We start from the raw sequence: 15,442 nt of genomic DNA on the forward strand, positions 1-15,442 counted from the left end.
TATGGAATCTATTTGAAGACAAAATCACTCAAGTCTAAAGGTAGTAGGACAATGCTAATATCTGATAAATATGTGTGGGTCAAAGTACACATGAGATGGAAAGAATATTTTCACCAGTAAATGAAAGTCCACATAAAGGAAATAGGAACCAGCAAGACATGTGTCAAATGCACACACAAGTTTATAATAACAGAAAACCTTTGGGTAATATTTTTCCAGCAATGGAAATATATTACATGTACAAGTACCAAGCTAATGAATCAGAAATGAAACTCTTAAGTTTTAATCAGTAGTAACATGACTTTCTGAAATAGGAGCTCTTTGGCTTAGACCACTACATGCTCCACATTCAGAAAGTCAATATTGTTGTCAATCTTTTAGTTAGTGAGGTTGTAAGAAGGTAGACAACTGAGATTTGTTTTGTAACATTTGACGGCTAATGGTACTGAGCATGCTTTCATACTCGTATCAAGCATTTGGCTTCACTTCCCTATACAGTTCTAATATAAATATTTGATATTATTAATTTTGCATTTTCTTTGCTGTATTTTTATTTAGGTGCTATAAATAGGAATATTTGGAAATGGAAACAAAATGCTTTCATTTTATACATTTTTTGTATTTACAGAAAAGAATATAAAGAGACAAAAAAGCTTAGAAAATAAATTCGCAAATGAAAGAATAAAACCTATGTGAAAAAGGTAGAGAGTTAGAAGTTTGTTACACATTTTTCCCTTCATTTTTTTTTATTTTTTGGATATTTTCTTTATCTACATTCAAATGTTATCCTCCGGCAAGATTTCCCCTCTGGAAATCCCCTATCCCATCCCCTGAACCCTGCCTCCATGAGGGTGCACCCCTCCACCCACCCACTTCCTCCCACCTCCCCACCCTGAAATTCTCTTACACTGGGGCATCAGACCATCGCACGACCAAGGGCCTCTCCTCCGTTTGATACATGATAAGGCCATCCTCTGCTACATTTGCAGACAGAGCAATGGGTCCCTCCATGTGCAGTCTTTGGTTGTTGACTTAGTCCTTGGGAACTCTGGGGTATCTGGTTGGTTGATATTGTTGTTCTTCCTATGGTGTTGCACCCCCCCCCGGCCCCCCTCAACTACATCAGTCCTTTAAGTCTTCTACTCGGGAACCATTCTCAATTCAATGGTTGGCTGCAAGCAGCTGCCCCTGTATTTCTCAGAAACTTGGCAGTGCCTTTCAGGAGACAACTATATCAGGCTCCTGTCAGCAAATACCTCTTGGCATCCCCAATTGTATCTAGGTTTGGTGTCTGTATATGGGATGGATCCTTATGTGTGGACTTTCCTTCAGTCTCTGCTCCACACTTTGTCTCCGTATTTCCTCCTGTGAGTATTTTGTTACCTCTGCGAAGAAGTACTGAAGTATCCACACTTTGGTCTTCCTTCTTCTTGAGCTTCATGTGGTCTTTAAATTGTATCTTGGATATGCCGAGTTGGTTACACACTTAGTCTCTGAAAAAATATGAGCAATTTTATGAATTGCATTAAAATTCAGTGTGATATATTGATTTAAAATATAAAATGATATTATAATTGTATAATTATAATTATATGTTCCATTTAGAAAGTTAACATATATTTTATTAGTTCTAGAAAGTGATGCCGGTGAGAATTTGTGATAACATTATTGATTTCAGAATACAGCAGTGACCAAATATTTTAATCCTAAAGTCTCAGTAAAAATAATTCATAAAAGCACATATATTTTATGCAAAAATAGCTACCATAATATCAATAAATTAAGTAGTAGACTCAGGGTAGAACAGACAATCATCAGTTTGCAGAGATTTACACATTTTTAGCCTGGATCCAAAAATATCAATCATTATGTACACAAGGACTGATGAGTTCCAGTGGTCAGAAATAAGAAAATTCTGCTGAAGGATGAAACTATTAATATTTGGACCATTATTTTGGTTAATGCACTTTTTCAATACTTAAAGAAATTGGAGCAAGTGACCAGTGTGAGTAATTGAGGTCATTTCTCACAGGAATCCAGAAATATGCAGCATTCACATACATGTAGTGATTCTTTGAAATTGGCTACTCTAAGCCAAGAAATAGTCCCACTAATTACTAGGAGTGAGGGAGGGGGTCAGAGCATAATATGGTGATTTATGGGATTTATTTATAATTTGGTAAAAACATGAGGTAAATGCAGAAACACTCATTCATGAGAATTAACCAAATGAGAGATGGCAATTCTTAATATTGAGGAATTAAATGGATATAGTTCAAGAGATTTCTCAGGAAATATCTTACTTGAAATGTATCTCTCAGCAGTTCTCTGTCAAAATGGGAAAAGTACAGAATGTTAATGAAAAAAATACTTTTAGTTCTACACATTCTGTGTAATAAATTAAACCTGTAAAGTATGTTGATACTCTGAACAGCAAACACATATTGTAGCAATTCACAGACGTTCACAAATATCTGAGAATGTGGAAAGCAATGCTTACATTTCTTAAAGCTGTAAAATATCAGACAGGTAAGAAGTGTAAGTAAAAATGGTGTCATTCTTAAGAAAATTTTATATTTTTCTGCTATACGATTCTTTTCCATTTCAAACCTATATTCTTCAAATCAGCAAGTGCTCAGTGAGTGCTGAGTACTTGACACAACCTGTTCTTGACACACCCAGTTCTTGACACAGATATTGATAGGTCACAGTCACTCAGTGAACTTCCCAATAAAATTCAGGCTGTTTATGGGCACTTATGGTGACATGCATTTGGCTTTGGAGCTCACATGGGAAAACTTTTTACTTTGGAAATCTAATCTGAGAGCAGATAAATACTAAAAATTACAAGTTTCATACACAGAAAGGTCAAAAATCTCTGGTAAATCAAATAATATTGGTTTTACAAAAATGAGTGGGAAATAAATTTTATATAATCTTGACAACAATTATGTAAAAAACAGGATTTTACCCATTCATTAACTTTTCAAAGAGAGTTTTCCTAAATTATTTTGGGATAAACATTTTTTAAGTATTCCGTTCTGTTTTCTAGAAATGCAATTTAGAGGCTACTTCTACTGAAATGTTTGCAGTACAGCATAAAGGCCTCCTGGAGATAAAGCACAACATTTATTTCTACTGAATCGTTAAGTTGTAAGCAACAGAAACTTACATATTTAAAAGACATGTTGAAACCCTTGTCTTGGCATATTTTTATGTACACAAAAAGACTGAGGTTAGCACTATTAATTAATACAGTTTTACCTTTTAACTTGTTCTATGTGTGTGCATGTATGGGGGACAAGAGGTTCATCTTCATGAGCTCTAACAGTCTCCAATTTACTTTAGGATCTCTAGAGATTACACAGGATCTCTAGAGATACCTGATATTCCTCTAAAGACTAGATAGGATGATTGATGAGCTGGGGGGATCTGCATGCCTCTATCTCAACTGTGCTATAGTAACAGGTACAGTCAGCTTTTTAAGTGGGAGCCGAGAATCCAAACTTTAGTTTCCATGCTTACATAGCAGGTGCTTTCTTGATTGAGGACTCCCCCAGGTTTTCCATTTCTTATAATATTCACCTCTTTAGCCATAAAAAAACCAAATCAGTTCTTATTTCTGACTATGTTGAGTTAATGAAAAATATTAATTATTCTTCTCTTTAATTGTTGATAGCTTTCTTGTGTCCGAAAACCAACAACCAATCATGTCTGACTGTGGAACTGTGCAATCAATGGAAAATCAGTCAGGAAAAATGTTGCAATTTTAAGTGACAATGAAACAAATCTGGTAAAGGCAGAGTGACACAGGATTAAGGCAGTGATGGACATTTTGTTCACACCATTTAGCGTGTACTGAAAAAGGAATTATGTTCCACAAAATGTAACGTAGTCACTGCTTTTTGGCAGGAGAAGAATGACTAGGGTTTTTATTCTGTTTCATCTCAAAACAGCTAACATTATGTGAGGTCCTATCAGATGTTCAAAACACGTGAGTTTAAAATAATTGCACTTCCTAGAAAGAGTTAAGTGAGGAATGATTTAGCATGGCACTGTGCAAATAGTTATGTCAACATAAAAAACAATAGCTAGCTTTAAAAGGTGCAGCTTATTTGTTGTTTTGTTGTCATGTTTTTAAAAGCCGACCAAACATGCATGACATGGGAAGAGAAATGATCTTTGTACTGTGGTTGCTCTGAAGAGTCTCATAACACTTTGCTCACAGTGACATGCCTAAATTGGTGTGCGTGGTAAGCAGGCCGGTAAGTTGGTAGGGACGTTAAATATAATTACAACAAAGTCTAATTTGTTCTTCTCTCCCCTACTGTAATAAGATACTTTGGATGATTTTGGAAAAAAAGATACTTATTTATCTTGTGAGGGATGCTGTGATATGAGGGATAGGGCGCTGCTATGTGGTCAAGACTTGCATCCTGTGACCTTGTAGGGCATCAAAGGGAGGAGAGGTCCTTGGTCCTGTGAAGGCTGAATGCCCAGGTATAGGGGAATACAAGGGTGTGAGGAGGTAGGGAGTAGGTAGGTGGGTCGGGGAGAACCCTCAAAGAAGCAGGGGTGGGGGTGGAAATGGATAGGGAATGGCCAGAGGGGAAACTGGGTTAAGGGATAACTTTTGAAATGTAAATAAAGAAAATATCCAGTAAAAGAAAAAAAATAAAAAGATGTTTATCCTGAGTCATAACAGCCAGGAGGTTCAAGCAGTTTGTAAATACATTTGGAATAACAAAAAGAAAAAACCCCAAAAAACAAAAAATACAACTCCTCATGATAGCAAAATCTAACCTCAACAAGAAAAGAAATTCTGGGGGAATCGCCATCCCTAACGTCAAGCAGTACTACAGAGCAATAGTGATAAAAACTGTATGGTATTAGTTCTGAGACAGGCAGGTTGTTCAGTAGAATAGAATTGAAGACCAAGAAATGAACCCACATACCTATGGTCACTTGACAAAGGAGCTAAAACCATGCAGTGGAAAAAAGATAGCATTTTTAACATATGGAGCTGTTTCAACTGGTGGTTAGAATGTAGAAGAATGCAAATTGACCCATTCTGATCACTCTGTATGAAGTTTAAGTCCAAGTGGATCAAGGACCTCCACATAAAAACCAGATACACTCAAACTAATAGAAGAAAATGTGGGAAAGAGCTTTGAACACATTGGCCCTGGGGGAAATTTCCTGAACAAAACTCCAATGGCTTATGCTCTAAGATCAAGAATAGACAAACGGGACCTCATAAAACTGCAAAGCTTCGGTAAGGCAAAGGACACTGTCATTAGGATAAAACACAAACCAACAGATTGGGAAAAGATCTTTACCAATCCCACATATAATGAAGGGCTAATATCCAAAATATACAAAGAATTCAAGAAGTTAGACCCAGAGATCAAAATAACCCTATTAAAAATTGGGTACAGAGCTAAACAAAGAATTCTCAGATGAGGAATATCGAATGGATGAGAAGCACCTAAAAAATGTTCAACATCCTTCCTTAGCCATCAGGGAAATGCAAATCAAAACAACCCTGAGATTTTACTTCACACCAGTCAGAATGGCAAAGATCAAAAACTCAGGTAACAACAGATGCTGACAAAGATATGGAGAAAGAGGAACACTTCTCCGTTATTGGGGCAGAGCAAACTGGTACAACTACTCTGGAAATCAGTCTGGAGGTTTCTCAGAAAATAGGACATTGCACTACCTGAAGACCCAGCTATATTTCTCCTGGGCATACAACCAAAAGATGCTCCATCATATGACAAGGACACATGCTCAACTATGTTCATAGCAGCCTTATTTATAATAGCCAGATGCTCGAGAGAACCCTTTAACATGAGGAATGGTTCAACATGAGGAACCTTCAACATGAGAGATGCCCTTCAACAGAGGAATGGATACAGAAAATGTGGTACGTCTACACAATGGAGTACTACTCACCTGTCAAAAATAATGACTTCATGAAATTCGTATGCAAATCGATTGAACTAGAAAATATCATCCTGAGTGAGATAACCCAATCACAAAAGAGCACCCATGGCATGTACTCACTGATAAGTTGATATCAACCCCAAAGCATGAATTTTCCAAGATACAGTCCATAGACCACATGAAGCTCAAGTAAATGGATGGCCAAAGTGTGGATGCTTCAGTCCTTCTTAAAAAGGGAAACAATAATATTCATAGGAAAGATTATGGAGACAAAGTTTGGAGCAGAGACTGAAGGAACGGCCATTCAGAACTGCCCCACCTAGTTGTACAGCATATATATATATATATATATATATATATATATATATATATATATCCACCAAAACTAGATAATATTGATGAAGCCAAGAATTGCATGCTGACAAGAGCCTGATATAGCTTTCTCCTGAGAGGCTTAGCGATAACATGTCAAATACATGTGCAAATGCTAGCAGCAAAGAATTGAACTGAGAATAAAGTATCAGTTGGAGGAATTAGCGAAAGGATTGAAGGTGCTAAAGGGGTTTGCAACCCCATAAAAACAGCAAAAGTACCAACCAGACCTCCCAGGGACTAAACCACTCCCCAAAGAGTACACATGGACAGACCCAAGGCTCCAGCTGCATATGAAGCAGAGGATGGCCTTGTTGGGAACCAATGGGAGGAGAAGCCCTTGGTCCTGCCATGGCTGGACCTCCCAGTATAGGGGAATGTCAGTGGGAGAGGCTGGAAAGGGGGGTTGTTGGGGAGGGAGAAACACTTATAGAAGAAGAAAAGAGGGATGGGATAGGGGGCTTATGGCCGGGAAACTGGGAAAGGGAACATCATTAGAAATGTAAATAAAAAAAATCCAATAAAAATAAATAAATAAATAAATAAATAAATAAATAAATAAATAAATAAATAAATAAATGAGAGAGTGTGAAGCCACGAGGGATATGTTAGACTCATATCACACTGCTGACTTCTGATATTCACTCTCATAATACAAACCTTAACAGTTCTACTCAAGGGCTTTGGCCCCATTTAGAGGGATGGACCTCATACCTACCTCCCAATCATGCTGCACCGAGGATAGCAATTCCAGCTGTATGTTTTCGGGGCATATTAAAGTCTTGGTGAAATTAATAAAAATTTTATCACTGTGGACTGAAACCAAGACAGAAGTGATTTTTTTCATATTTAAATTTAAAATAACTCCTGAAAAAGAGATTCCAAACAAAGTTGAAGAAAGGAAAAGTTGGTTTTTTTGAAAATACATGAAACCTTGTCAAACCATTTCAGTAGGAAACACCTGATGTGATGAAGATGAAGACGTTGGAAAGCTGGGGCCTTTTACCTGAACAGTGAAAAACTTTCAAATGTCGTGGTGCTCTCCCTGCAGGCAGAAGCTTACACCGGTAGCTAGTCCACAACACTTTTGTCTAGTGCTGAAAGCAAACAAAGAAATATTCACTCTTTCTTTTTATTAACTTGAGTATTTCTTATATACATTTCAAGTGTTATTCCCTTTCCCGGTTTCCGGACAAACATCCCCTTCCCTCCTCCCCTTCCTTATGGGTGTTCCCCTCCCAACCCTCCCCCCATTGCCGCCCTCCCCACATAGTCTAGTTCACTGGGGGTTCAGTCTTAGCAGGACCCACGGCTTCCCCTTCCACTGGTGCTCTTACTAGGATATTCATTGCTACCTATGAGGTCAGAGTCCAGGGTCAGTCCATGTATAGTCTTTAGGTAGTGGCTTAGTCCCTGGAAGCTCTGGTTGCTTGACATTGTTGTACTTTTGGGGTCTCCAGCACCTTCAAGCTCTTCCAGTTCTTTCTCTGATTCCTTCAACGGGGGACCTATTCTCAGTTCAGTGGTTTGCTGCTGGCATTCGCCTCTGTATTTGCTGTATTCTGGCTATGTCTCTCAGGAGCAATCTACATCCGGCTCCTGTCGGTCTGCACTTCTTTGCTTCATCCATCTTGTCTAATTGGGTGGCTGTATATGTATGGGCCACATGTGGGGCAGGCTCTGAATGGGTGTTCCTTCAGTCTCTGTTTTAATCTTTGCCTCTCCCTTCCCTGCCAAGGGTACTCTTTTTCCTCATTTAAAGAAGGAGTGAAGCATTCACATTTTGATCATCCGTCTTGAGTTTCCTTTGTTCTAGGGATCTAGGGTAATTCAAGCATTTGGGCTAATAGCCACTTATCAATGAGTGCATACCATGTATGTCTTTCTGTGATTAGGTTAGCTCACTCAGGATGATATTTTACAGTTCCAACCATTTGCCTACGAATTTCATAAACTCGTTGTTTTTGATAGCTGAGTAATATTCCATTGTGTAGATGTACCACATTTTCTGTATCCATTCCTCTGTTGAAGGGCATCTGGGTTCTTTCCAGTTTCTGGCTATTATAAATAAGGCTGCGATGAACATAGTGGAGCACGTGTCTCTTTTATATGTTGAGGCATCTTTTGGGTATATGCCCAAGAGAGGTATAGCTGGATCCTCAGGCAGTTCAATGTCCAATTTTCTGAGGAACCTCCAGACTTATTTCCAGAATAGTTTTACCAGTCTGCAATCCCACCAAAAATGGAGGAGTGTTCCTCTTTCTCCACATCCTCGCCAGCATCTGCTGTCACCTGAGTTTTTGATCTTAGCAATTCTCACTGGTGTGAGGTGAAATCTCAGGGTTGTTTTGATTTGCATTTCCCTTATGACTAAAGATGTTGAACATTTCTTTAGGTGTTTCTCAGCCATTCGGCATTCCTCAGCTGTGAATTCTTTCTTTAGCTCTGAACCCCATTTTTTAATAGGGTTATTTGTTTCCCTGCGGTCTAACTTGTTGAGTTCTTTGTATATTTTGGATATAAGGCCTCTATCTGTTTTAGGATTGGTAAAGATCTTTTCCCAATCTGTTGGTTGCCGTTTTGCCCTAACCACAGCGTCCTTTGCCTTACAGAAGCTTTGCAGTTTTATGAGATTCCATTTGTCGATTCTTGATCTTAGAGCATAAGCCATTGGTGTTTTGTTCAGGAATTTTTTTCCAGTGCCCATGTGTTCCAGATGCTTCCCTAGTTTTTCTTCTATTAGTTTGAGTGTGTCTGGTTTGATGTGGAGGTCCTTGATCCACTTGGACTTAAGCTTTGTACAGGGTGATAAGCATGGATCGATCTGCATTCTTCTACATGTTGCCCTCCAGTTGAACCAGCACCATTTGCTGAAAATGCTATCTTTTTTCCATTGGATGGTTTTGGCTCCTTTGTCAAAAATCAAGTGACCATAGGTGTGTGGGTTCATTTCTGGGTCTTCAATTCTATTCCATTGGTCTATCTGTCTGTCTCTGTACCAATACCATGCAGTTTTTATCACTATTGTTCTGTAATACTGCTTGAGTTCAGGGATAGTGATTCCCCCTGAAGTCCTTTTATTGTTGAGGATAGCTTTAGCTCTCCTGGGTTTTTTGTTATTCCAGATGAATTTGCAAATTGTTCTGTCTAACTCTTTGAAGAATTGGATTGGTATTTTGATGGGGATTGCATTGAATCTGTAGATTGCTTTTGGTAAAATGGCCATTTTTACTATATTAATCCTGCCAATCCATGAGCATGGGAGATCTTTCCATCTTCTGAGGTCTTCTTCAATTTCTTTCTTCAGAGTCTTGAAGTTCTTATTGTACAGATCTTTTACTTGCTTGGTTAAAGTCACACCGAGGTACTTTATATTATTTGGGTCTATTATGAAGGGTGTCGTTTCCCTAATTTCTTTCTCGGCTTGTTTCTCTTTTGTATAGAGGAAGGCAACTGATTTATTTAAGTTAATTTTATACCCAGCCACTTTGCTGAAGTTGTTTATCAGCTTTAGTAGTTCTCTGGTGGAACTTTTGGGATCACTTAAATATACTATCATGTCGTCTGCAAATAGTGATATTTTGACCTCTTCTTTTCCGATCTGTATCCCCTTGATCTCCTTTTGTTGTCTGATTGCTCTGGCTAGAACTTCAAGAACTATATTGAATAAGTAGGGAGAGAGTGGGCAGCCTTGTCTAGTCCCTGATTTTAGTGGGATTGCTTCAAGTTTCTCTCCATTTAGTTTAATGTTAGCAACTGGTTTGCTGTATATGGCTTTTAATATGTTTAGGTATGGGCCTTGAATTCCTATTCTTGGCAGGACTTTTATCATGAAGGGGTGTTGAATTTTGTCAAATGCTTTCTCCGCATCTAATGAAATGATCATGTGGTTCTGTTCTTTCAGTTTGATAATATGATGGATCACGTTGATGGTTTTCCGTATATTGAACCATCCCTGCATGCTTGGGATGAAGCCTACTTGATCATGGTGGATGATTGTTTTGATGTGCTCTTGAATTCGGTTTGCCAGAATTTTATTGAGTATTTTTGCGTCAATATTCATAAGGGAAATTGGTCTGAAGTTCTCTTTCTTTGTTGGGTCTTTGTGTGGTTTAGGTATAAGAGTAATTGTGGCTTCGTAGAAGTAATTCGGTAGGGCTCCATCTGTTTCAATTTTGTGGAATAGTTTGGATAATATTGGTATGAGGTCTTCTATGAAGGTTTGATAGAATTCTGCACTAAACCCTTCTGGACCTGGGCTCTTTTTGGTTGGGAGACCTTTAATGACTGCTTCTATTTCCTTAGGAGTTATGGGGTTGTTTAACTCGTTTATCTGTTCCTGATTTAACTTCGATACCTGGTATCTGTCTAGGAAATTGTCCATTTCCTGAAGATTTTCAAATTTTGTTGAATATAGGTTTTTATAGTAAGATCTGATGATTTTTTTAATTTCCTCTGAATCTGTAGTTATGTCTCCCTTTTCATTTCTGATTTTCTTAATTTGGACGCACTCTCTGTGTCCTCTCGTTAGTCTGGCTAAGGGTTTATCTATCTTGTTGATTTTCTCAAAGAACCAACTTTTGGTTCTGTTGATTCTTTCTATGGTCCTTTTTGTTTCTACTTGGTTGATTTCAGCTCTGAGTTTGATTATTTCCTGCCTTCTACTCCTCCTGGGTGTATTTGCTTCTTTTTGTTCTAGAGCTTTTAGGTGTGCTGTCAAGCTGCTGACATATGCTTTTTCCTGTTTCTTTCTGCAGGCACTCAGCGCTATGAGTTTTCCTCTTAGCACAGCTTTCATTGTGTCCCATAAGTTTGGGTATGTCTCAACTTCATTTTCATTAAATTCTAAAAAGTTTTTAATTTCTTTCTTTATTTCTTCCTTGACCAGATTATCATTGAGTAGAGCATTGTTCAATTTCCATGTATATGTGGGCATTCTTCCCTTATTGTTATTGAAGACCAGTTTTAGGCCGTAGTGGTCCGATAGCACGCATGGGATTATTTCTATCTTTCTGTACCTGTTGAGGCCCGTTTTTTGACCAATTATATGGTCAATTTTGGAGAAAGTACCATGAGGAGCTGAGAAGAAGGTATATCCTTTTGCTTTAGGATAGAATGTTCTATAAATATCCATTAAGTCCATTTGGCTCATGACTTCTCTTAGTCTGTCTACATCTCTGTTTAATTTCTGTTTCCATGATCTGTCCATTGATGAGAGTGGGGTGTTGAAATCTCCCACTATTATTGTGTGAGGTACAATGTGTGTTTTGAGCTTTAGTAAGGTTTCTTTTACATATGTAGGTGCTCTTGTATTTGGGGCATAGATATTTAGGATTGAGACTTCATCTTGGTGGATTTTTCTTTTGATGAATATGAAGTGTCCTTCCTTATATTTTTTGATGACTTTTAGTTGAAAATTGATTTTATTTGATATTAGAATCGCTACTCCAGCTTGCTTCTTCTGACCATTTGCTTGGAAAGTTGTTTTCCAGCCTTTCATTCTGAGGTAGTGTCTGTCTTTGTCTCTGAGGTGTGTTTCCTGTAGGCAGCAGAATGTAGGGTCCTCGTTGCATATCCAGTTTGTTAATCTATGTCTTTTTATTGGGGAGTTGAGGCCATTGATATTGAGAGATATTAAGGAATAGTGATTATTGCTTCCCGTTATATTCATATTTGGATGTGAGGTTATGTTTGTGTGCTTTCATTCTCTTTGTTATGTTGCCAACACGATTAGTTTCTTGCTTCTTCTAGGGTATAGCTTGCCTCCTTATGTTGGGCTTTACCATTTATTATCCTTTGTAGTGCTGGATTTGTAGAAAGATATTGTATAAATTTGGTTTTGTCATGGAATATCTTGGTTTCTCCATCAATGTTAATTGAGAGTTTTGCTGGATACAGTAATCTGGGCTGGCATTTGTGTTCTCTTAGGGTCTGTATGACATCATCCCAGGATCTTCTGGCCTTCATAGTTTCTGGCGAGAAGTCTGGTGTGATTCTGATAGGTCTGCCTTTATATGTTACTTGACCTTTTTCCCTTACTGCTTTTAATATTCTTTCTTTATTTTGTGCGTTTGGTGTTTTGACTATTATGTGACGGGAGGTGTTTCTTTTCTGGTCCAATCTATTTGGAGTTCTTTAGGCTTCTTGTATGTCTATGGGTATCTCTTTTTTTAGGTTAGGGAAGTTTTCTTCTATGATTTTGTTGAAGATATTTACTGGTCCTTTGAGCTGGGAGTCTTCAGTCTCTTCTATACCTATTATCCTTAGGTTTGATCTTCTCATTGAGTCCTGGATTTCCTGTATGTTTTGGACCAGTAGCTTTTTCCGCTTTACATTATCTTTGACAGTTGAGTCAATGATTTCTATGGAATCTTCTGCTCCTGAGATTCTCTCTTCCATCTCTTGTATTCTGTTGGTGAAGCTTGTATCTACAGCTCCTTGTCTTTTCCTTTGGTTTTCTATATCCAGGGTTGTTTCCATGTGTTCTTTCTTGATTGCTTCTATTTCCATTTTTAATTCCTTCAACTGTTTGATTGTGTTTTCCTGAAATTCTTTCAGGGATTTTTGTGTCTCCTCTCTATGGGCTTCTACTTGTTTATTTATGTTTTCCTGGAATTCTTTCAGGGATTTTTGCGATTCCTCTCTGTAGGCTTCTACTTGTTCTCTAAGGGAGTTCTTCACGTCTTTCTTGAAGTCCTCCAGCATCATGATCAAAAATGATTTTGAAACTAGATCTTGCTTTTCTGATGTGTTTGGATATTCCATGTTTGTTTTGATGGGAGAATTGGGCTCCGATGGTGCCATGTAGTCTTGGTTTCTGTTGCTTGGGTTCCTGCTCTTGCCTCTCGCCATCAGATTATCTCTAGTGTTACTTTGTTCTGCTATTTCTGACAGTGGCTATACTGTCCTATAAGCCTGTGTGTCAGGAGTGCTGTAGACCTGTTTTCCTCTCTTTCAGTCAGTTATGGGGACAGAGTGTTCTGCTTTCGGGCGTGTAGTTTTTCCTCTCTACAGGTCTTCAGCTGTTCCTGTGGGCCTGTGTCTTGAGTTCACCCGGCAGCTTTCTTGCAGCAGAAAATTTGGTCTTACCTGTGGTCCCGAGGCTCAAGTTCGCTCGTGGGGTGCTGCCCACGGACTCTCTGCAGCGGCAGCAACCAGGAAGACCTCTGCCGCCCCTTCTGGGAGCTTCAGTGCACCAGGGTTCCAGATGGTCTTTGGCTTTTTCCTCTGGCGTCCGAGATGTGTGTGCAGAGAGCAGGCTCTTCTGGTTTCCCAGGCTTGTCTGCCTCTCTGAAGGTTTAGCTCTCCCTCCCACGGGATTTGGGTGCAGAGAACTGTTTATCCGGTCTGTTTCCTTCAGGTTCCAGCGGTGTCTCAGGCACAGGGGTCCTGCCGCTCCTGGGCCCTCCCCCACGGGAGCCCAGAGGCCTTATACAGTTTCCTCTTGGGCCAGGGATGTGGGCAGGGTTGAGCAGTGTTGGTGGTCTCTTCCGCTCTGCAGCCTCAGGAATGCCCACCTGACCAGGCGGTTGGGTCTCTCTCTCTCACGGGGTCTGGGAGCAGAGAGCTGCTGCGGGCCGGGATCCGCGGGTGTGGGACTCGAAATATTCACTCTTAAGTGAAATTCTGAGCTTTGGAATTGATTCTTAACACTTACACTAGAAACACTAATCAAAATTCCTTTGTGGGAAAAGATCGCAGATTTTCCTGGAACATTTAGAAACTTATTTCCAAATGGCTCCTCTACATATTAGCTTTATTTTACTTTTCATTTTTCTAAATATTTTAATGGTTGGAGATTTTAATGTAATTATGCCATTACTCCTTTCCTTTTCCAAACATCCCATGCTTCCCATACTCTTAAATCCATGGCCTATTTTCATCTGGTGTTGTTCTCTCTCTCTCTTTCTCTCTCTCTCTCTCTCTCTCTCTCTCTCTCTCTCTCTCTCTCTCTCTTTCTCTTGCGCGCGCGCGCGCGCGCGCGCACACACACACACACACACACACACACACACACACACACACACATTCCTTCTCCCTCCCCTCTTTATCCCAACTCCATTATTAAGGACAGGAGTACAGCCTGATCACTCTTTCTGTATGTTTTAATGTTACTTGTCCATATGTTGCCAGGGTTGACCTATTTGTATTTGACAATCAATTTCTGTATTCTTCCTTGTGGAAGACTAGTTCTCCTCTTCTCTGCTCTCTTTAGACACTTGTACTTTTTATTCTAAGGTTGAGGTCTTTTTACCTTGCACCCCTTCCTCCACTAGTTCAAGTTAGTATGTCTATCGCTCCTTGTTCAGTTCAAGTATTCAGTTCAACACAAACTGTATCTAACATGATCTCAATAGAAATAATACTTACTACTAGAGTAGAGTATGATCATTTTAGCCAAAGTGATATTACTAAGTGTTACCTGGAGTAGAAGTTGTAAGGAGATTTGACGGTAGAACATTAAAGAAATATTAACAAGAATTTAATATAGTGAATCTGTGGCTGACCATTAGGTACTGGAAAACTATTCAGTGGGGCTCATTTCTGGTGAAATCTAATTTTCCTCCCCTCAGCAATTGTTAATTTACTACAATATTTTAACTAGAAGTTGGGTCTCATGAAAAGTCCCTGGCTACATTGAGGTACTGATGAGTGTTGAAATTGTTCAGGTCTTGTTTAGGTAGTGCAGTATTGGAATCATGGCTATAGGATTCTTTTTTATTTAGATGTTATATCATAAAAAGACAACACATTCTTGCTGCTCAGTTATCATATAGTGTTCATTGCTACTGTCCTCACAATAGATAGGAAATTACATCAGCCTAGATGTGGACCCGTGAACCAATTAACAATTAATATGTAGTGTATAACATAATGGAATATAATTCAGTTGTAAAGAGAAACTGGAATTATGAAATTTTAAGATCAGTTGATAGAACCAGAAAACATTATACTAAGTGAGTTAGACTGTATTTTTTAAAAAGCCAATTTTTTAATAGGTAAATTCTAGCTTCGAACCTTTAGATCTCTGTCTTCATCTTGAAATTCCTGTTGAAGATAGGGGCCTGGATGATCACATGCGGAATGTCTTGAGAAAGAGAAGTTAGTAGAACATGGGCAA

The sequence above is a fragment of the Rattus norvegicus genome, chromosome 14 (assembly GCF_036323735.1).
Source record: "Rattus norvegicus strain BN/NHsdMcwi chromosome 14, GRCr8, whole genome shotgun sequence".
Lineage (NCBI taxonomy): Eukaryota > Metazoa > Chordata > Mammalia > Rodentia > Muridae > Rattus > Rattus norvegicus.